The following is a 24,143-nucleotide window of genomic DNA, read 5'->3' as shown; positions in this document are numbered from 1 at the left end:
TCCTTCCAATGAACATTCAGGACTGATTTGCTTTAGGATGAACTGGTTGGATCTCCTTGCAGTCCAAGGGACTCTCAAGAGTCCTCTCCAACACCACAGTTCAAAAGCATCAGTTCTGGCTGGTGCACTGGGACGACCCACAGGGATGGTACGGGGAGGGTGGAGGGAGGGAGGTTCAGGATGGGGAACACGTGTATACCTGTGGCAGATTCATGTTGATGTATGGCAAAACCAATACAATATTGTAAAGTAATTAACCTCCAATTAAAATAAATAAATTTATATTTTTTAAAAAAAGCATCAATTCTTCGGTGCTCAACTTTGTTTATAATCTGACTCTCACATCCATACATGACCACTGGAAAGACCATAGCTTTGACTAGACGGACCTTTGTTGGCAAAGTAATAGCTCTGCTTTTTAATATGCTGTCTAGGTTGGTCGTAACTTTTCTTCCAAGGAGAAAGCGCCTTTTTATTTCATGGCTGCAGTCACCATCTGCAGTGATTTTGAAGCCCCCCAAAATAAAGCCTGCCACTGTTTCCACTGTTTCTCTATCTATCTGCCATGAAATGATGGGACTGGATGCCATGATCTTTGTTTTCTGAATGTTGAGCTTTAAGCCAACTTTTTCACTCTCCTCTTTCACTATCATCAAGAGGCTCTTTAGTTCTTCTTCACTTTCTGCCATAAGGGTGGTGTCATATGTGTATCTGAGGTTACTGATATTTCTCCTGGCAATCTTGATTCCAGCTTGTGCTTCATTCATCCAGCCCAGTGTTTCTCATGATGTACTCTGCATAAAAGTTAAATAAACAGGGTGACAATATACAGCCTTGACCTACTCCTTTCCCTGTTTGGAACCAGTCTGTTGTTCCATGTCCAGTTCTAACTGTTGCTTCCTGACCTACATACGGATTTCTCAAGAGGCAGGTCAAGTGGTCGGGTATTCCCATCGCTTTCAGAATTTTCCATAGTTTATTATGATACATGTAGTCAAAGGCTTTGGCATAGTCAATAAAGCAGAAGTAGATGTATTTCTGTAACTCTCTTGCTTTTTCAGTGATGTTGGCAATTTGATCTCTGGTTCCTCTGCCTTTTCTAAAACCAGCTTGAACATCTGGAAGTTTATGGTTCATGTATTGTTGAAGCCTGCCTTGGAGAATTTTAAGCATTGCTTTACAAGCGTGTGAGATGAGTGCAATTGTGCGGTACTTTGAACATTCTTTGGCATTGCCTTTCTCAGGGATTGGAATAAAAACTGACCTTTTTCAGTCCTGTGGCCTCTGCTGTGTTTTCCAAATTTGCTGGCATATTGAGTGCAGCACTTTCACAGCATCATCTTTTAGGATTTGAAATAGCTGAACTGGAATTCTATCACCTCCACTAGCTTTGTTCACAGTGATGCTTCCTAAGGCCCACTTGACTTCACATTCCAGGATGTCTGGCTCTAGGTGAGTGATCACACCATCATGATTATCTTGGTCATGAAGATCTTTTTTGTACAGTTCTTCTGTGTGTTCTTGCCACCTCTTCTTAATATCTTCTGCTTCTGTTAGGTCTGTACCATTTTTGTCCTTTATCGAGCCCATCTGTGCATGAACTGTTCCCTTGGTATCTCTAATTTTCTTGAAGAGATCTCTCGCCTTTACCATTCTATTGTTTTCCTCTATTTCTTTGCACTGATCACTGAGGAAGGCTCTCATATCTCTCCTTACTATTCTTTGGAACACTGCATTCAAATGGGTATATCTTTCCTTTTCTCCTTTGCTTCTTCTCTTCTATTCACAGCTATTTGTATGGCCTCCTCAGACAGCCACTTTACTTTTTTGCATTTCTTTTTCTGAGGATGGTCTTGCTCCCTGTCTCCTTTACAATGTCCATAGTTCATCAGGCACTCTATCAGATCTAGTCCCTTAAATCTGTCTCTCACTTTCACTGTATAATCGTTAGGGATTTAATTTAGGTCACACCTAAATAGTCTAATGGTTTTCCCTACTTTCTTCAATTTCAGTCTGAATTTGGCAATAAGGAGTTCATGATCTGAGCCACAGTCAGCTCCTGGTCTTGTTTTTGCTGACTGTATAGAGCTTCTCCATTTTTGGCTGCAAAGAATATAATCAATCTGATTTTAGTGTTGACCATCTGGTGACGTCCATGTGTAGAGTCCTCTCTTGTGTTGTTGGAAAAGGGTGTTTGCTATGACTAATGCATCCTCTTGGCAGAACGCTATTAGCCTTTGCCCTGCTTCATTCCGTACACCAAGGCCAAATTTTCCTATTACTCCAGGTGTTTCTTGACTTCCTACTTTTGCATTCCAGTCCCCTATAATGAAAAGGACATCTTTTGGGGGATTTTTTCTAGAAGGTCCTGTCAGTCTTCATAGAACCATTCAACTTCTGCTTCTTCAGCATTACTGGTTGGGGCATAGACTTGGATTACTTTGATATTGACTGGTTTGCCTTGGAAATGAACAGAGATCATTCTGTCATTTTTGAGATTGCATCCAAGTACTGCATTTTGGATTCTTTTGTTGACTATGATGGCTACTCCATTTCTTCTAAGGGATTCCTGCCCACAGTAGTAGATATAACGATCATCTGAGTTAAATTCACCCATTCCAGTCCATTTTAGTTCGCTGATTCCTAAAATGTTAACGTTCACTCTTGCCACCTCCTGTTTGATCACTTCCGATTTGCCTTGATTCATAGACTTAGCATTCCAAGTTCCCTTGCAGTAGTACTGGTTACATCATTGGCCCTTGCGTCCATCACCAGTCACATCCACAACTGGGTGTTGTTTTTGCTTTGGCTCTGTCTTTTCATTCTTTCTGGAGTTATTTATCCACTGATCTCCAGTAGCACATTGGGCACCTACCGAACTGAAGAGTTCATCTTTCAGTGTCCTATCTTTTTGCCCTTTTATACTGTTCATGGGGTTCTCAAGGAAGGAATACTGAAGTGGTTTACTGTTCCCTTCTCCATTTGACTGCATTTTGTCAGAACTCTCCACCATGACCAGTCTGTCTTGGGGGCCCTACACGGCATGGCTCATAGTTTCATTGAATTCGACAAGGCTGTGGTCCATGTGATTAAACTGAGGACAATTTACAGGATCCAAAAACAAAGATCAAGGGAATCCAGTCTACTAAAGCAACGAATTAAGCCTGAAAGAGTGGCTGCCTTGAGGGACACTAGGAACCTCAGCCTGGGGTTCCAGCAGTCACACAAGAGCAGGAGAACAAAGCCTGCATATGCAGCTGTTGGATGTTTGTGGATGAGATTCCACTCCAACCCTTGCCTGGTAGAGACTCTCTGGGAAAGGTGACCCCACATTCTTGCTTACCCTGGACATTCCTGGTTTATACCTGTTGTTTCTGTATTGCTACCAATAGTACTTGCCTCCCTTTCATCAATACCCAGGCTTGGACATGAATGACATTGTTCATCTACTGAAGGGCTCTTTAGTGGAAGAATGGGCAAGGAAAGACAGAAAGCATCCAGCTTCAGACAGAGCGATTGGGAGATGCTGAAAAAGAAAGAAAATATCCATTTTGATCTTGACTATGGTAAAAGAGATTTGTGTGTTTATTTGCTCAGTCATGTCCAACACTTTTGTGAGCCCGTGGACTGTAGCCCGCCAGGCTCCTCTGTCCATGGGATTATTCAGGCAAGAATACTGGAATGGGTTGCCATTTCCTCCTTTAGATCTTCCCAAACCAGGGATCAAACCTCTATCTCCTGTGGCTCCTGTATTGCAGATAGATTTTTCACTCACTGAGCCATCAGGGAACACTAATAAAATATGTATCTCCTGAAAATTAACAAGTAGACTGCATCTTTACTTAGCATGCAGGTCAAAACGTTGTATATATGCCTTGTACTTAAAACCTGAGACATTTTTAAAGAGGGACAATCACTCACAGTTTAACCAAATAAAAATAATGTTATACTGTCTTTTTTACCCTGTCTTCATTTTTTTTAGACAAGTTTATTTTTTCTTCATTTTTATATTGGATAATATTTTATGAAGAAGCATTATGTACTGAATTTTCACTCAACATAATGAAGCGTTTTATTTACATGTTGTAAATGATATTTAGGATGCCTGTTTTATTCTACTGAGTAACTGCAATTCAAGGAAAACTGTTATATTGAACATTTAAACTGTTACCAATGTTTGCTGTTTGAACAAATATCATGATAGACATTTTGAGTATAAATATTTCCTGACATTTAAAATAGATTATCCATAGTGAAATTACTGGGTCAAATAAAAAGGTCACTGTTAAATTTCTTGATCCATGTTATCACCGATCGATTTCCAAAAGGCTGAATCAATTTTCACTCTGTTTCATTTTGACAGGATTGGACAGTCAGTTATTGAAACATCTTCCTGCACAAGTTATGAATATCTATAGCCCTTTGGAAGTGAGCGCTGTTCCTCCTCCACTGAAGGCCCTGCCCAGGAATTATCCATAAATAACTGGCAAGTTTAGGGCCATGAATCTGAGATGAGGAAAGGAGAAGGGAAAGAAACCACAGGAGCCACAGCCTGTCACTGTGAATCTTGGCAGTAGGAATTCCGTAACTCAGACAGCCAAGATATAAAAGGAATATTAAAGCTGTAAATAATTTCCAATTAGCACCATTATCTATGTCCTGGGCTGCCTAGCACCCAGATTACTGTTGGTAATGAGAGCTGGGATGTTCCTTCAGCATGTGGAAGAAAAGCCCTCACATCTTCTCTGGCAGAAGAGAGAGAATACCCATAGCACAGCCCAATGGTCTTCCTTGGGTTCTAAAGTACACAGACCTATTCAATGCCTAAATACATCCACTGTATTTGGAAGAATCCTGAGACTTACAAGTATTTCTGAAGATGGATGATTCATAATAGAAATGCAAAGAACATGGCATGTGAGGCATAAATGGATGGGGGTTGAAGTTTTGCTTTTTCCAAAATAACCATATGACATTGGATGAAGGTGAGGGGGATGATAATGTGATAAAGATCTATTCAGTAGACAGTTATAACATTTCTGCAGTGCATCAGATAGCATTCCTGACTCTGGAGACATGTTAGTGAATGAAGCAGACAAACACTGCCCTGGTGGAGCCACTTACATTCTCTCAGTATATGACAGGGAAGAAACATAATAAGTACGCTATGTAGTGGGTTAGAGGGTGATATGATGGTTAGTTTTATACACTAACTTGGCTGGGCCACAGTGTCCAGATATTTAGTCAAATATTATTCTGGATGTTCCTATGAGGCTTGTTTTTTATTTTTTTTTCTTTTTAAGATGAGATGAACATTAAAATGGGTGGACTTTGAGTAAAGCAGATTACCCTCCATAGTGTGGGTTGTCCATATCCAGTAAATTGAAGGCCTTAATAGAGCAAAGATTGACCTCACTCAAAAGAAAAAGAACTATATTGGGTTGGTCAAAAAGTTTGGGTGTTTCCACACAATAATATGGAAAAACCTGAATGAACATTTTGGCCAACCCAATATCAACGGAAGATCTTTGACCTTAAACTGCAACATCAGTTGCAGTTCCGTGGAACTCAGGCCTGCAGCCTGCATATTTTGGTATTATCTGCCTCTATAATTTTCTAAGTCAATCCCTTCAAATAAAACTTTTATCTCTCTCTCCTCTCTCTATTTCTCTCTCCTCTCTCTCAGTATATCCTGTTGGCTCTGTGTTGCCGGACAGCCCTAACATAGGTAATAAACATTATGAGAAAAATAGGAAAATGAGAAAGGCGATTGAAAATCTATTGACCTCCTTCTTGAATCTTCTTACTTCTTTCTCCTCCACTCTGATTCCAAAAATGTGGATTTAACACTGGGAATCAGTGCATGTGTTTCTTTTATAAGCAATGCAGTGGATCTTAATAGACAGCCAATATTTGGTTTATTGTTGGGGCTGGTGCACTGGGATGACCTGGACGGATGGTACAGGGAGGGAGGTGGGAGTGGGGTTCAGGATGGGGAACACGTGTATGCCTGTGGTGGATTCATGTTGATGTGTGGCAGAACCAATACAATATGGTAAAGTAATTAGCCTCCAGTTAAAATAAATAAATTTAAATTAAAAAAAAAAAACAAAAAAACACAAAATAATCTGTCTGGATTTGAATCCCCAAGGTTTACTTACCCATGGAGATGATGATTATTGTCTCCTCAGGAGCAGAAAATGACTTTTTTTTTTTTCTTCTATCAACAGAGTTTATGGCCTCTTTGAGCTAACAGATACAATAGAAGTTTTGGAGTTTAGCCATGTTCCAACTTTAATGATTATAAAAATCAGCTGGTATGATGGTGAAAATACATAATCTTAGGCACCAGTCCTAGAATTCTGATATAAACGGGCTTGGGTCCAGGCATCTGATTCAGTCGTTGATGAAAAGACACATTCTCTGAGAAGCATGATCTCATTCAGACGTCTCAGCAAAGGCCAGAAAGGGGAAGTAATGGACTTAAGGTTACCAAGTGTGCCAGGAGGATAGGTCCAGTCTTTTTTCCCTTTCCAGCTCTGGCCTCTTACCCTCTGCCAGTGTCTTCCCTGGACCAGCAGCATTAGTATCCCCTGCAATCTTACAAGTAAAGCGTCTACTGAGTCAGAAACTCGAGACCCTGAAATCTGTATTTTGTAACTTCTCCAGGTGATTCTGATGCATGTGCTAATTTGAGAATCCCTGCTTTACCCCCCATCTCTTGGTGAGCTGCTACTTTCAGTATGTAATAGTCAAAAGGTAACCATGTGGCCCTTATTAGAGGTGTTAGGCGTCTCCATGGTGATGTGGCATGACCCAGCCCCCTTTAGCCAGGTGTTGTCCATGAGCATAATTGTGCTTCTACTTAACTGAAACTTGAGCCGGGGTTCTGCTTTTTTCCAGTCTGCTCCTTGGGCCTTGGAGTCTGCTTGTCTGTCCAGCTTCTCCCTCGGTGCCCACAGCGTGCTTGCCTCTTCAGTGTCAACACCAGGGTGAGTCACTTCTAATTATTAGATTTTACAGTGTATCATTTCCTCAAGGAGGCAAGGACTTGGGTCAGAATCTGGCCTAAGAATTTCAAGGCATCTGTAAATGGAGAATAAGGTACATTGTCTGTTAAGGACCGTGAGCTGAAAAATCAGATGTGAAAATTTCCTCCTGTGCCACATTTTCTCCTGTCACTGGACAGGGACCAATTCAATCCTTTTCTTCACCCAAGAAGGGAAGGATGGGGAGGCCGAGTTGTGCTCATCTTACCCGAACAGTTGCTTAATGATAATGATAATGAGCTGCATTTTTACGGTGCCTTTCATCCAGATAACTTTACAGGCTGATTTTCTTTTCACCACTGCTTAAAACATACTTCATAGAGTCCCAAGGGTGTACTCTCGGAGCCCCGTAACCTCTGCATTTGTTAAGTCTTCCCTGCTCCCTCTGCTTACACAGTCTGCAAAGAAAGATGGGTAATGAGCAGCGGAGGTTCTGTAATTAAGTTTGCAGACTGACAGAAAGGAGATTGATCTATTCTGACTCTCTGGTGTGTCACCAGGTCCAATTCATTGATGTGTTCTTCCGATTTTACATCTTTGTCAGGGTTTCTCTGGGGAGGAATTGCGTTAGAGTGTGAGGGAGGTGCGGCTGAACTACTAAAAAGCCAGTCTGAATGCTGCAGACCATTTGTAGGAGAGCAGTGCTCTGGGATTGGCTCTCCTCTGATGAGTCCATTGCCAGGAATCAGCTTCCCAGCGTGTGGGGCCATGAGAGAAAGCTACATTGAAGTGTATGGACCCTTGTGGAGAATTAGCCAGTAGGGAAAGAGTGTATGACCACAAAGCAAGCTCCTTCCAAGTCTCTAAACCTGAAGGTAGCGTGTGATTGGGCTGTGATGTGCATGGCTTTTTGTTGAGGCACAGGGATGTGTATAATTGGGAGACCAGGTGAGCTTATGCGAGAAGACGTGTCCTAGATAGCGGGCGGGTCCTCTCTTGATGGCCATTGGAATAGCCTATCGAGCAAACAGGAAGGCAAGAGTCTATGAGATTGTAATTCCTTTTTAAAAAATCCTGGAATGAGTTGTTTCATCTGTAGATATACAGACAGAAATGTTTTTGTATGTCCTTTGTGTTTATCCTTAATTCCTTATATGCTCAAAAGTAAAAATGAAAGTGAAAGTGAAGTCGTTCAGTCGTGTCCTACTCTTTGCGACCCCATGGACTGTAGCCCACCAGGCTCCTCCGTCCATGGGATTCTCCAGGTGAGAATACTGGAGTGGGTTACCATTTCCTTCTCCAGGGGATCTTCCCAACCCAGGGATCAAAACCAGGTCTCCTGCATTGCAGGAGCTTTAACCTCTGAGCCACCAGGGAAGCCCATAAAAGTAAAAATAAGTCTCAGCAATTCCATTTAGACCTGTCACCGAATTAAACTTGAGTTTGCTCACCTGCAAGCAGTAAAGCCAATCTACTGACTCTGGGTTGTGATGAAACAAAATGCAGTGTTTACTGCAGGGCACCAAGCAAGGAGTCCAGGGCAGCTGGTGCTCAAAAGACCCAAAATTCTCAAAACCTTTCAGGGAAAAGTTTTTAAAGGTAGGGTGAAGGGGGATGTGCAGTATATAATCAGCTTGTAGATGTTCATCTGATTGGTTGCTGGTGAGGTAATCAGGAGTCAGCATCAACAACCTTCTAGCTTCAGCCCCTACGAGGTCCGTTACGTGTTTTGAGGCAGCATATAGTTAATTTCTTCCACCTGGTGTGGGTTTCAGTATCTGTAAAACATTAAGGACATGGCTCAAAATATTACCAATAGCCCTTGAGTAGATAAGGTTCTTGAGTTTGTTTTATTGAGTTTGTTTATTATTTTGTCTTGCTTGACTGTTGCCCTTTCTTTCTGCATTTGTTCACTTCTATAAGTTTAGTGTTTGACTAAAATTTTTCTACAGACAAAAGGCAGATGGAGGACATGGGACAGGTGGAGTGGGCTGGGTATCTGTCCTGGGAAGGCCCCATAGGGTCCTGCTCAGTTACAGTCCTACTGTATGAGATCTGCTCTCCAAAGGTATGATCCAGGGAATCCTATTATTAAAAGCTGCTATAGAAATTGATGGATGCACTTGGATACATTTGGCACTTAGTCCACGGGAAATGTCTAATTACAACTCAAATTTGGGATTTATCTACAAGTGTCCCCTCAGTTTCCAGTTTTTGCTGTTCCGGGTCACCCGCAGTCTCTCTGTTATTCAGGTTTGATTCCTGACTTGGGCTGATTGGTAGAGTGGTGACGATTTGGCTGCATTTCCTGAACATTTGCTGGTTGCCAGATCTGGACCATTTGTTCATGCATGACCTTCTTTGATTCTCCCAATCATAGGTTTTGTGCTCGAGGCAACTGAAATTCAAAATTATTTGTTCCAGGTGACATAGTTAGAAAGTGATGAAGCCAATATTTAAACCCAAGTATATTTGACTATAGGTCCTACACTTTAGATAACCATGATGTATCAAGACTCATCTATGATCTTTTAAGATTATATAGATAAAGCATTGAGTCTGGAAGAGTGGAAGAGAAGGCTCTAAGTCCAATAATGTTATAGACAGTGATAGAACCTTTCTATGACTCCTTTTTCAGCCTGGAATATTTTCCAAGTGCTTGATCTGTACACATGTAGGCCACAGACTGCTTGCCATAGTCCATCCTGTCTCTAGTCTTGTTTTCTGTAAGAACACAAGGACTTCTCATATGCATGATATGTTGCTTTCATTCTCCATCCCAGTGTGGAAAGTTGCTCTCTTTTGATTCTACACCTCTAACTCATTCAATAAAGCATATGTTGCATTTGTCTTGGCATAACCTATCTCTTTGCAGGTGTGTGATCAGCCTAGAGACTTAGGCTTTTCAGAACTGCCCAATTCACATTAAAGAGACTGACTGAGTTACAAACCTGATTGCTAGGTAGGGCATCATTAAGTGGGGGGTGAGGGTGGCGGGGAGCTGAAAAACTGACAAAGAATCTATGAGTCATGAGTTGATTTTGTGGAATCTTTTCCTTTTTTTTAAATAGTTTTCCCAAGAGATGGGATATACACAGCTGTGTAATAGCAGATGTGTCCCAAATGACCCTTAAAGGCTGCTCTCCTCTTTTTCATGATTGGTGGATTCCTTTCATATCTGGGTCATACCTTTTAATCCCTCAGGGTTATTAAGAGACTTACTACTGGGATGTGAAACAGACTATGGTACACAGCAGGTACATATGGAATAGGTAAATGAATTAATGAAGGCAGTATTTCCCAAAGATTGAATGAATACCGTAGGTATGCAAGACAATTTGGGTGGATTCATGGGAATTTTTCAAATTTTAGTAGTTACCTCTAATTGGTATTACAGAAAAACTAGCACATTGAGCTGTACACTAGGATATAAATTTCAGTAGACGTGAGTAATGGTAATTAAATATGAGTTGTACAAGTATGGCATATATGCATGCTTTACATAGCAGTTCATCTTTAGAAACAATAGGTGAGTTTGTAGTAAGATACTAAATATGATCATTTAAAATGGGAATAGAAACAAATGTGTGGCATGGGACTTCATTGGTAGTCCCATGGTTAGAACTCGGCATTTTCACTGCTGAGGGCCTGGGTTTGATGCCTGGCTGGGGAGCAAAGATCCCACAAACCTCATGGCATGACACCCCAAAAAGATGTGGTATGCAAAGGCAGGGAACACTAAAATGAAGAGGGGTGCCTTGAAAGGAGAAAGGCATCCAGAGGAACCACCTGACACTAGGAATTTGTGTAACACTCATCTTTTCCATGTTTTATCTGTAGGTTTAACCTCTCTACTCTCTCTGTTGAGCTCTTATAATCATCCTGCCTTGGAAGCTCCCTTACCAATATTAGAAGGGTTTCACAGCTGTTAATTGTTGAGAGAAATCCCATCCTAGTTGCTTAGAACAAAATAAAACTGGTTCATTTTTCCTCTGAGTTGGAGCTAGATGGGGAAGGAATGATTGCAGGAAATCTGAAGGCATGTTTATTGATCCAGTAAAAGTCATGAAGTAGTCATCGTGGGCTGGGGACAGGTATCACTCCGTAATGATCTCTTAGTCTTGGGAGATACCAGGAAAGACCTTAGAAAATTGCTTCATTCAGGACTGTTTCACCTCTTTGGAGATGAGAGCGTCTGAGGCTCAGAGATAAGCAGTGACATGAGTAAAGCAGCACAGTGACAGGCAAATTGCCCTTTTTGTTAGTTTGGGAGCTAATGGTGGATTCTATATAAGCTGTCCTGGAGTATCCCAGGGGTTCTTGGGGGAGAGAGAAGGAAGTAGGGGAGAGATGCAATGAAAGCTTTCAATAAATCTTGTATTGGCAATTGAGGAAGTTAGACTTTCTCAATATATTCTCCAAGTATTATTCAACCCCATCTTTTACTAAAGCAGTAATTAAAAAAAATTTTTTTTGAATCAAGAACATTTTGGGAATCTAATAAAAATGAAAAAACACCTGCACAAATAATTTTATATTTAAAGGAATATAGTCTCCCCCTAAATCTAAAGACCCCTGAATGGTGGCCCTCAAAAGTTGCATCAGTGTCCTAATTCTTGAAACCTGTGAATATTATTTATAAGAGTAAATATTACCTTATATGCCAAAAGATGTGTTTAAGTTAAGGATTTTGAGAGAAAGATCTTATCCTGGATTATCTAGGCGGACCTTAGAATAGTAAGTGTTCTTACAGGTTGTGAAGCAGAGGGAGATTTGACCAACAGAGTGGGGGAGACAATATGACCAGAGGAGCAGACGTGGATATGATATGGCCCTAAGTCAAGAATACTAACAAGTTACCAGAGGCTGGAAGAGGCAGAGAATGGGTTCTCGCCTAGCACCTTTGGAGGGAGTTTGGAGATGCTGGCACCATGGTTTCAGACTTCTGCCTCCAAGACAGTGAAAGAAGAAATTTCTGTTGCTTTAACTTATCCAGCTTATGTTAATTTGTTACAGCACTCAAGGCAAACAAATACAGCCTCCTATTCCAGAAAGTAAATACAAGGCTCTTGAGAATCCATACTACCATGATTAAGAAACGTGTGATGGGAAGGTGACAGTGTAGTTTTCACTGTATTGTTTATACCCACAAAAGCTCAGTGTGATGATCTTTAGTTTAAATTTTCCCATAAACCTGGTTCCTTTTCACCTAACTTAATTTCCTCTTGTCTTTGGATCCCTTGTGAATGGGAATCATGTCCTTAGCATATTTGGAAAGGATAAACATGAGTCATGATGGATACATTCTGGTTTAAACTGTCTGCTTCAGTAGTTGTTGACCATTTCAAACTATTTCTAACAAGGCAAACTATTTCTGCCAAGACATAATGTCTCTATATTAATGTTAATTTTGAAATCCCTAATTAAAATGAAGAGGATAAAGTGATAATTAGATTCAGTTTTGATAAAATGTTAAGAATAAAGAAATCTTAATTCTGGTGCATGATCAATAAGGAAACAAATCACAGAGAAACAGAATCTGTTTCTGCTGGACAGGACTTGAAGGAAAACCCTGTATAAGATCTAGTTTGTGTCTGGAAATGAAGTGGTACTTTTCCATGATGTGCTAAACTCACTTTGAGCCCATAGGTCACTGGTTCCCTGACGTAAAAGTGTTCTGGGACAACCCAGGTGACTTACTAAGGTTAAGATCCTGGGGCCTTCCACAGTAATCTATTGAAAAAAATCTTGGTAGAACTGGCCAGGGAATCTGAATTTGTAAGTAAGTTTCCCAGGATTATTTTCCAGGATGTTTATGTAGCATATTTTAAGGTTCATCACCTTCAACTTTTCTCTAGAAGATTGTCTTGATGGGATCCAGAGATGGGATATTAAGATCCAAATGGAAAAAGTAATTGACTTTATATCATCTCCTAGCCTGTCCAACTAGATAGAATGATCTGATCATGTAATGGGATCAACTTGGGAGAACAACGAGAGATTGGTATCACTTCTTCATCCAAACTGGCAATATATTTTTTAAGTGCCTGGTGTTCACTGGTTAATTTGATCAGCCCATGTGAACTTGTCAGGTAGATTTAAGAAAAGGTGGTACTCCCTTTTCTGTTATTTTTCCCAAGCCTCCTTGTGCTAATGTGTCTCTGTATTATACCTAGTGTTCCGTTAAATACCTAGTGTTCCGTTATGTGCCTTCATTCAGGGTTGTTAGTAGAAAACAATAGAAACCACCTCTGGTTAGTTTCAAAGGAAAACGATATTTATTAAAAGAATGGATAATAGCTTATAAAGAATATTCAGAAGAGCCAGAAAACCAAGCTTTGAGGTCATGAAGTTAAAAACAAAATGCCCCAAATTTGTCTCAAATTGATTTAGAGGATATCCTCTGCAGCTGGTTATGTGACAAATGGTCCTTACTTCAGCATCCAGCTTCTGATGAAGAGCTGGGATTAGATCATTTGATATGACAAACCCAGGTCATGTGTCCATGCCTAAACTGAAAGGGCTAACTGGAAATAATATCATGTGGTATTTTCAACTTCTGTATTGGCCAATTCTTTCTTACATAGTAGGGAACTCCTCAAACACAGGAAAAAGGTTCCTTTTCCATTGGTTGTCAAACATTTTGTTTTAATTCCAACTTCTTTATTTCCTTTTTTACAGTTTTTACCCATCCTTCAAGTGCCAATACACATTTAGCCTTTTCTAAAATTTTCTTAATGACTCAAACTGCATTGATCTTTCTTTTCTGCTCTATCTCACTAATAGACTGAGTCACACAACACAAAATCTAATTGTAAACCATTTTGGTCTCTTTGCCTATCGTCTCTTGTGCATACATCTATTCTCCCAAAAATCAATCATCAGTAACACTAGAATTGAGTCTCTATTGACTACTTACACAGTTGGGTATTGGGGAGCATGTGTGGCTCTGTTGGGGGTCATCTGCTAATGCTTGTTGATGGGCTTAAGCAATTAAGCAGAAAAATATCAATTGCCTGCAGTGTGTAAAATGAATATGAACATAATAACTAAGAGAAGAAAGATCAGAAGGAAACATAGCATGGACTCAGTCATAAAAGAAATCAACTTTAGAGAGGGACCTAGAATAATGACACCTAATCTAATGATGAAATCACTTTCAAAATGACTGGAAGATAATATTTACGTAAAAGAAATATGTTTCTGGCCCAGCAGCGGACTCATCTAGAATTTTTCCCCAAGAAGTTTCTTGTACTCCTGGGTAGTAACAGTTGGAGTAGAACATGTGGACACTTATTTAAAAAATAAGTGTGGGGCAGTGTGGGGCCCCACTTATTGTGGGGCAGCGTCTTCTTGCAATTATGTTTTTTGCACAATGGCAGTGTCTATCAGATGGACTAATTAAAGAGATTAATTAGTTCCGATGGACCCCCAACCTCCAAACTCTAATGTCTGATGATCTGAGGTGGAGCAGATGTAAAAATAACAGAAATAAAGTGCGCAGTAAATGTAATGCACTTGAATCATCCCCAAACTGTCCCCTCCACCCCTCTCCCCCAGTCTGTGGAAAATTTGTCTTCCAAGAAACCAGCTCCTGGTGTCAAAAAGGTTGGGTTGGGGACTGCTGCTCTATAGTATCCTCAGTATCTTTTTTCCCATTTAAATCTGTCACTAGTGAAGGTACTTGATATCTCAGTAACCTTGAGTTATTTGATCATCAGTCTGGGAGAATAAATGAGGTCAAACTAACTTTTAATTGACAAATTAAATTTCTAAGTGATCTGCCCTCTAGGAAGATTAATTTTAGCCACACCTCTGTCTTTTCCTCCTTCCCAACTATGTAGTTGATTTTCTCAAATCTCCAGGAAGGTATGCATGGGTGCTTGTGAGTGTGTCCACCCTGCAGAGCACCAAGCTTCAAGGGGTGTATTAACCAGTGTGCCGGAGCCTCCCTGGTGTCATGGCTATACAATGATGTATGGTCAAGTGACCAGAAGGCCCCTCAGTACTGCACCATTAGGTGGTCCCCAAAGCAGTGAGGCTTGGCTCACCCAAGTTTATTCCAGTAAACTAACTACACCATTCTTTCCTTTCTGAGTTAATCAAGAAATTTCTTCCTGCCCCCTATTTCCCTCCACGCCCCATCTTGATGTGTCTAGGGTCAGATTAAGTATGGATCTATAATAGCTGTCATAGTATGTGCAAGGTCTGGGCTTCCGCACTGTGGTTGACTGTCACTGTGTCAAGATGCTTCTGCTTGACATCTTTCTTTCATGGGATAGGCTGTTTTGCAGTAGGTCCCTTGGCCCTCTCATTTCTCTGTTTCTACTCAAAGGGATTTCCAGCATCAGCAAGCTGATGCGGGAGATTTGAATGTGGAGGCAGGAAGGAAAGTAGGGAGGATGGACACTTCCAACTAGTCTTGTCTTGAATAGATATCAGATTTTGAACCTCAAATGAAGATGTTCTTTGCTCCCAATCTTTCGCTTATTCATGACAGTAAATTTGCTTCTAAACCTGATCAAAGATATTGTATAGAAAGAACTGCCAGTTAATAAACTTCAGTTCTTAAATTTTTTCAGCTTATTTTGTCCTGGTGCATGCATGCGTGCATGCTTAGTCACTTGGTCATGTCCAGCTCTTTGTGACCCCGTAGACTGTAGGCTGCTAGGCTCCTCTGTTGATGGGATTTTCCAGGCAAGAATATTGGAGTGTGTAGCCATTCCCTTCTCAAGGGGATCTTCCTGAACCAGGGATTGAACCTGGGTCTCCTGCATTGCAGGTGGATTCTAAGGACAGTCTAATGCTCAAATCCTGTCAGTATCTTTTTTCTCATTTAAATCTGTCACTAGTGAAGGCACTTGAATCTGAGTAACCTTGAGTTCTTTGATCATCAGCCTGTGAGAATAAATGAGGTCAAACTTTTAATTGACAAATTAAATGGGCTCCAGCACACTGGCTAATATACACCTTGAAGCTTCGTGCTCTGTAGCATGGACACACTCATGAGCACCCATGAACACCTTCCTGAAGATTTGAGACAACCCACTGCATAGTTGGGAAGGAGGAAAAGACAGACGTGTTGCTAAAATGAATCTTTCCAGAGGGCAGATCACTTAGGGCACTATCTATGAAGACCTTTGATACTATAGTCACAAAGAGAGCAAATGTCATCAGGAAAACATCAGATGTACCCACGTGGTTCCTCTTGCCTGAGCCATGTTGTCATTGAGTACTGACTCTTCAGGCTGAGGGTTTGTCATCTCTGGGTCCTGGTTCTTCCAGGGGCAACTATGCTCCAGGAGGAATCCAGTGGATTTGACATGGCTTAGGGGTTTTGGTGAGATAGGGAAGCAGAAAGAGTGAGCCTTGAATGCTCAGAGCAGTATGAGGAAAGGCACATTTGGGCTAAGGAAACTAAAACTTTATTGGTAAGCCTCTCTGAGCAGGCTGTGAGAAGTCAGGGGCAAAAATAAAGAGAAGGTAGACTGTTGCAAACTAAGTTCTATTTAACAAGCACTTACTGACCATATTTTATGGTCCATAAAATAGTCACTATATTTTATGTGTGAACCTTGCATTATGTTTGAGTATATTAGTTATTGCTTAGAGCTGGACATTAGAATTGTCTGTAGAATTTGTTTTTGAAAAAGTGCACCTATGTCCTTTCTTGGTCTACATATACCTCATCGATTTCTTTGGGGACACAATTTGTAGATTTAAATGAAAATAATACAAAAACCAGGTCAAAAAGTCCTCTACAGCTGATTCTATGCCCATGCCCATTTAAGACCTTCTCTGCTGTTGTGAAATGGAAAATTCACAGTGCTTGTTCCTGAGATGCTAACAGCCTAGTAGGAGAATCTGGTATGTCAACAATTAAGACTTCTAAGGGGTTAGAATGTTCATGAGTAATGTAAAGATCCCAGCATACCCTATCCCCAGTCTTTTTACACTTGTGTAGACAAAGGAAATGGTCTAATTTTTCTTCTAAACTTCTTTGGTTTGGTGTCAAACTATACTATCTCATTTTTTCCTCTTGTTTTCCTACTTTCTGCATCTATTACATTATAAAAGAAGTATCTACTCCTTGCTGGTTAGTGTCATTGATGGTGGATTAAAAAAATTATTGAGGTGAAATTGAGTGGAATATTTCTGATTGCTGATTGTTGTTTTCTCTTATTCTGGGTGGTTTTGATAATTAGTATTTTGTTTAAAAAACAGCCATTTTATTTGTTTTTGTATTTATCTTTTTAAAAAAAATTGGAATATAGTTGTTTAACAGTGCTGTTTCTGCTGTACAACAATGTGAATCAGCCATATGTATACGTATCTCCTCTCTCTCGAGCCTCCCTCTCACCACCCCCACGTTCCACTCCTCTAGGTCATCACGGAGCACCATGTGAAGCTTCCTGTGCTGTGCAGCAGCTTCCCACTAGCTGTTTTACACATTGTAGTGTATATATGGGAGAAGGCAAAGGCAGCCCACTCCAGTGTTCTTGCCTGGAGTATCCCAGAGTCGGGCACGACTGAAGCAACTTAGCAGCAGCAGCGGCAGCAGTGTATATATGTCAATGCTACTTTCCAAATTTGTCTCACCCTTGCCGTCCCCCTTTATACCCACGTGTCCATTCTCTACATCAGTGTCTCTGCCCTGCAAATAGGTTCATCTGTACCATTTTTTTCTAATATCCCATATATATACGTGTTACTATACAGTATTTGTTTTTCTCTTTCTTATTTGAATGAATGTGAAAGTCATTCAGTCGTGTCCAACTCTTTGTGACCCCACAGACTATACAGTCCATGGAATTCTCCAGGCCAGAATACTGAAAAAGGTAACCATTCCCTTTTCCAGGGGATCTTCCCAACCCAGGGATCTAACCCAGGTCTCCCACATTGCAGGCAGATTCTTTACCAGCTGAGCTACCAGAGAAGCCTTTCTGACTGACTTCACTCTGTATGTCAGACTCTAGGTTCATCTGTATCAGTACAAATGAGCTAGTTTCATAGACAAAATGTTTTTGTATATATCTTTGTCATTCAGATAACACATAGAAACTCTATCCTATCTCCAGTTATGTCATTTCTTTTTCTCAGTACTTTCCCTCCAGTAAGCTTAGCTGGAGCTTGTCTAGCTCATAAGATAGTGTTTTTTTACTTTATTTACCATTTTTTAAAATCACAATCGTGTTTTCTTTAAAAAGAAAAATATTTATTTTTGACTGTGCTCAGTCTTCTTCCTGCTTAGCAGGCTTTCTGTGGTGGTGGCGAGTGAGGATTGCTTTCTAGATGCAGCGCCCGGGCTTCTCTGGGGTGGCTTGCCTTGTGGAGCATGGGCTCTAGGCAAGCAGGCTTCTCTAGTGAGCTCAGTAGTTGAGGTGCAGTGGCTTAGTTGCCCCGCGGCTTGTGGAATCTTTCTGGACCAAGAATCAAACCTATGTCCCCTGCATTGGCAGGCAGATTCTACCAACAGGGAAGTTTGTCATCATCTTTTGTATTATGCTTTGATGATTACTTATTTATTCTTTCATCTTTTTTCATTTGGCTTATTATGTTCTGTTTCAGCTTTTGTAGGGAGATGCTTATTTAAAGTTCAAAAAAATGAATTCAGTTTGGCTATAATTCTCAGCACCATTTTAGCTCAGTTGTAACATATGATATTTTGATTGTCATTCAGTTGTAAGAATACCCAATTCTTACAAGAATATTTCCAGTTTGATTTTCTTTATAGCACATGAATTATTCTAAGCTTCCACATCTCTAAGATTCTTCTTGTTGTTGTTTTCTAACATAATAAATTGTTGCCATTGGTCCTTTGTGGTGTAGAACCTTCCCACTTTCTATATGTTACATGAGTTTTGAAACATGTATATTTATTACTTACTGGGTGAAGGGATATATATGTCCCAGTTTGTTATAAATTTGTCTTATACATATGTAAGGCTTCAATTTTTTTTTTTTTTACTTTTATTTGCATTTATTTTTTGCGGCATTTATTCCCAGGCCATGTTTTTGTTTCTTCAGTTTCTTCTGGGATATCTTTTTCTTCTGTGCAACCTCCTCTTCTGGTTTAGGAATGATCTGTTCTTTTCCAGTAAGGATCATCTCAATGTGGCAGGGAGAGCTCATGTAGGGGTTGATCTGACTGTGAGCTCTGTAAGTCCTGCGCCGCATCATGGGGGCTTTGTTCACCTGGATGTGCTCAATGACCAGAGAATCTACATCTAAGCCCTTAAGTTCAGCATTACTATCTGCATTTTTGAGCATGTGTAGTAAAAATTCAGCACTCTTTTTTGGGCCGCCGATCCTGCGTCCAGCCCCACTGTTTGGCCTGTGCACACCTACCAGCTCCACTGTTGTAACGACGGAATGGCACACATTGCTTCTTTAAAGTGACATCCTTCAGATACTTGGTGGCTTTTCAGATATGCATACCCTTTATGGCCTGGGCAGTTTCACGAGTGTTCTTAAAATGAACACGATTTGAACCTCTAGATTTGCATGGTTTTGTGGGGTTTTCTGGGTCAAGTGAATAGTGTACCACTTTTAGGGGTCACCTCAGGCTGCTTACTGGAAAAAAAAGAGGCATCAATTTTTTATTATACAAGTGGATTAAAAATCTGTCACCAAAGTTTTTCTTCTATTTCTCAAACTATGCATATGGAAGAACATGCAAGATGTTTCAACCTTTAATTTCAAAATAATTTTTTTGTTTCCAGAAAAGTGGTTTTAATAATAAAAAGAATATATATTCTTGCCCTAGATTCATGGATTGTTAATATTTTACTGACTTTGTGTTTTATCATTAATAAGTATAGTCTGTATGAGTGTACACACATGCGATTTTTTCTGAACTATTTGCAAGTGTTGCGTCATGGCCCTTTAAACTGAATACTTAAGTATGTATTTCCTAAGAACAGGATACCTTCTTAAATAAAGGGCAGTTATCAACTTCAGTGGGCATCCTAGGTAACACAGTGGTAGAGAATCCACCTGCTAATGCAGAAGACACAAGAGATGAAGGTTTGATTCTGGGGTCAGAAAGATCCCCTGGAGGAGGAAATGGCAACCCGCTCCAGTATTTTTGCCTGGAGAATTCTATGGACAGAGGAGCCTGGCAGGCTACAGTCCATGGGGTCACGAAGAGTCAAGCATGGCTGAGCACATGTTATCTACATTCCATTTTTATCAGTTGACCCAGTGTCATTTATAGTATTTCTCCTTTTAATACAGACTCCAGTCTAGAGTCAGGTGCTGCATTTAGTTGTCATGTATTCTTTAATTTGATACATTTCTCTAGCCCTCCCTGTTTTTAAGATATCGACACATTTGAAGAATAAAATCTGCATTCTCCTCTCTCCTTTTTAATGGGCTCTTTCTTGTTTTTAATTTATCTTCCCTCAGGGTTGTTTTTAAATTATGTGTTCTGAGCTGGAAAACTGCACAGTGGCCTGTCATTCTTGGGGACTCGCGAGTATGTCTGCCCCTCATCAGTGATGTCAACTTTGATCACCCAGTCAAAGCGTTGTCTTATTTCTCCACAGTGTATGTTTTTACCTTACAACTTGGTACTTGAAAACTGATTAACAGGAATAATCTTGAATTCAACTCAATTCTGATTAAATTGAGATTGGATGGACTCAATGCAAAATTTGATTTAAATGATGACGCCACATACATAGAAAGGGAGCATGAAAAGATATATTACTCAAATGAAGATGTTTTATTTATTTATTTTTTTACTTCATTGGTAGACAGCAGGAGAGTCAGCTTCCCAAACAGGCCCTTGAGAGAGAGCAGGGAATGGAGACTGGCATTTTACAATGGTTAGGGGCTTGGACCTGGGTAAGACTTCCTATAGGTGGGCAGGAGCTTGATGGATTTGAAACTCCTGCCAATAAAAGGAGTTACGTGGCCTCCTTATCCTTTTACTCAGATGGGGACCAGAGAGGGAAAAGAGAGGAATGAGACTTAAAACCAGTCACTAGTTAAACGTCAAATACTGAAGTCAGGCTCTTTATTACAAAATATAGAGCCTTTCACGTCTTGATTCTCAGCATCATATCCCCCATTAATGATTTTTGCATGAATTGGTCTGTATTGTAATTCAATGAAGATACTGACTTTATTTTCCCAATTATTCTAGCTTCCTTTACACATTTTTCTGGTCAGCCTTCAATATTTTAACATCAACAGGAGTCCAACATTCTGAATGTTCCTTCCTAAATTGGTCTTCTTTCTTAAAACAGTGTAGTGATCCACTATTATTTCAAACAAAAAGTTTAAGTATAGTATACTATACAGCTTTTCCTATAGGTACCCCAAAATTTACCAATATTTTAAATCAAGATTTCTGTTCTTTGGTAACCTCTACACCTTCTAATTGAGTTCTTTTCTTGTCTTAATAGTTGATTTGGATAAATTATCTTAGTTCTCATATACCTGTGAATAATTGTTTAATGGATTTTGAATGATTGAATGGATAACATTTCTTGGTTGTTGAGGTTTTTGTTGTTGCTTTTATTTTCACATTTTTAGCACCACCCAGAATGGACAGTGATTAAAAATTGGCTTTCAGTTTATTTGAGGATAAAATATAATATAAAATGTCCTTCCTTTGAGAATAGCTGGTTTTTGATCCCTGGTAATTTGAGCTTTTTTTCCTTCCTGAAGGGTGATGGTAATGTTTCCATATGTAGACTTACTGTATTTATCCTTGGCAGTAGCAGTTCTCTTTTAATCTAAAATGTGAGTTTTCTTTCATTTTGAGAAAAAAAAAACAAACAACTACTTTTATTCAAATTTTGCTTTTCCACCTTCCTCTTTTTGTTTGTTTAGAGCTTCTACCAAATACATGCTAGGATCCTCGATCTGTCTTCTCTGTCACTGAATTGTTCTTCCATCTCACTCTCCCCTCTTTCTGTCATTGCCTGCTTGGGCAGTGTTTTGGGGTAAACTGATGTGGATAGTGTGGTAAGGTCTATTCCCTTCTTTAATGGTAAGGGTTTTTTGCTTGTTTACTTTTTATTCAACTCAACAGAAGGATGTCTTTTGGTTTTTATTATTCTCAGACTGTGATGGAGTCTAAGATTTCATCTCTGCTGTTTATTAATACCAAACTCTGCAAGATAGCAAATGGATCAAATAGTTGTTCTTTTTTATTGCTTTCGTATGTTTTGTTGTTACGTCTTGTTTTGCTTTGTTTTTGCCCTCCATAACACATTTTCTTCTTGAGCCTCCATACTCCATAGTTTAAGTATTTCTTCAAAATAGACTCAATGGCACATTATATTTGGGGGGAGAGAAAAAATTCTGGTTCACAATCATTTTTGACCCTGAGTGTCATTTTGGATTCTCTGATTTGGCAGACATAAAGATCCATGAAATTGTTACTGTTTTATGTGCATATCAATGTCAAGTTACATGACTGATATATTGGCTACTTTGAGGTTTAGATAATTAGAATTTCAAGCTGAGTGTAAATAATGAATCCAGTCTGAGTATAAGCCAATAGTGATATCTGACACTATGAAAGACATTCTCCATTTTAGCTACTATTGAAAAAGTTAAACAAAACCCTGGATATGAATAAATACAAAGAACTCCTCTACATATAATGAGTTCAGATCAAGTAGTGTATAGGTAGCATGGGAAATACATTCATCTAGACATTTACATTTTCTCTGTGAGGACAAGTGTTAAACTAGTCTGATATGAGTGACAGCTATTTCCATCAATCACTCAGATTCTCATTGTTTTATGTGAAGTCTCTGTTCACAGTCAGGTTTTATTTTTTCAGTTTTCAATTAAGTGTTGTCCCTAAATTTAAACAGTTCTATATTTGTCTCCACAAAAATTTTTGGTATATAGACATAGTTAGTTGATGTTTTGACTTGTTAAATCATTGAGTCCAACTATTTCTGTCTGTCATCCCAACTATAAATGACAAGTGTTCACCCAGTTTCGTGGAAGAACCACCAAACCATGACTATATATATTTGGTCAGGATGTTCTAAAGGAGAAATTCAGAATTACAAAATGCAAATGTATTAATTCCTGGAGCCCCCCTCCATTGTTAACCCATTTTAAATCCAGTGTTCACTGCTAATTAGGATGTTAGACAGTAATTAACCTGTTACAAAATCAGATCTGTAGTCTTTTTCCCTTGAAAGGTGTTCTTTTTTTAAACTTGCATTCAAATTGCACCTGGCTTTGTTTACTCAGTTATTCTTGCTTATGTTTGCCCAGGCTGGTAGCACTTCTCAAAGTGGAAAGATGGCTTTTACAGGGGCGGCTGAAACCGCACTGGGGACTCCAGAGACCACAGGGAGCTCTGAAAGCAGGGCTCAGTGGCAGGTGAAAATGTGATTCTGAGAGGCGTGACTGCGATTTTGAAGCCATAATGCGTTGTCATCTTCCCCCCAAGTGAACATGTGCACCTGCTCTCTCTCCATATATTTACATTTTCTCAGAATATCACGGTTTCAAAAAACAAAAACAAAACCAAAAAACAATACCATTGATTCTGTCATCTTGAATTGAATTTCCTAAGTGGCTAGGCCGAGGATAACAATGGTGATAAATATGCTGGGAAGAAAGCTAGATGCCTTTTTTGAAAAGATTCACACGGTTTTCAGTTGGAAGGTGTTAAAAAGGTTCTTTTTTTTTTTATTTATTCCCCCGCTGGGGAGGCGTAATATCCAAACAGAAAGCAGAATGAGGCTGCGTTGTGCAGATTCGCAGAAGCCTTTAGACTTTGCCCTCTCCCTCTAAGCTTAGGCTGATGAAGAATTTCATTTTCTTCTGGGTCTCATAGTTCTCCTGCCCTCCTGTTTTTCTGATACACCCCTCTGATATCAGAGGAAACTTAGGGCTTTTTGTTTCCTTTTTGCTGTGATGAACATACAGGTAAGTTTCAGGGAGGGGGAAAATCTCTCCCACTCTTGGTTCTTTTGGCTGTTGCAGTAATTAAATGGACACAATGGAGGAAAAAGATATTAACTCCTATGGGAGTTCATAGGAATATGAGACTCAAATGACCAAAGCAGGCAGCTTTTTTACTGTTTGGGGGGGGGAAAAAACAATACATTTGTAAAGAATTGAGAAGACAGAGGGGTTCGGGTGAAGGGTAGTGAATTAGAAAGTAAAGCG

At 39.8% G+C, this 24,143-nt stretch overlaps 1 pseudogene; it reads right to left on the bottom strand.

The window, feature by feature from the left end:
* Positions 1-18,756: 18,756 nt before the first annotated feature.
* LOC133252050 (large ribosomal subunit protein uL22-like) lies at positions 18,757-19,550 on the bottom strand (annotated as a pseudogene).
* Positions 19,551-24,143: the final 4,593 nt, after the last annotated feature.

Source organism: Bos javanicus, chromosome 7, assembly GCF_032452875.1.
Source record: "Bos javanicus breed banteng chromosome 7, ARS-OSU_banteng_1.0, whole genome shotgun sequence".
Classification (NCBI taxonomy): Eukaryota; Metazoa; Chordata; class Mammalia; order Artiodactyla; family Bovidae; genus Bos; species Bos javanicus.
The sequence above is the reverse complement of the archived record's forward strand: the minus strand, read 5'-3'. Positions and strand labels throughout refer to the sequence as shown.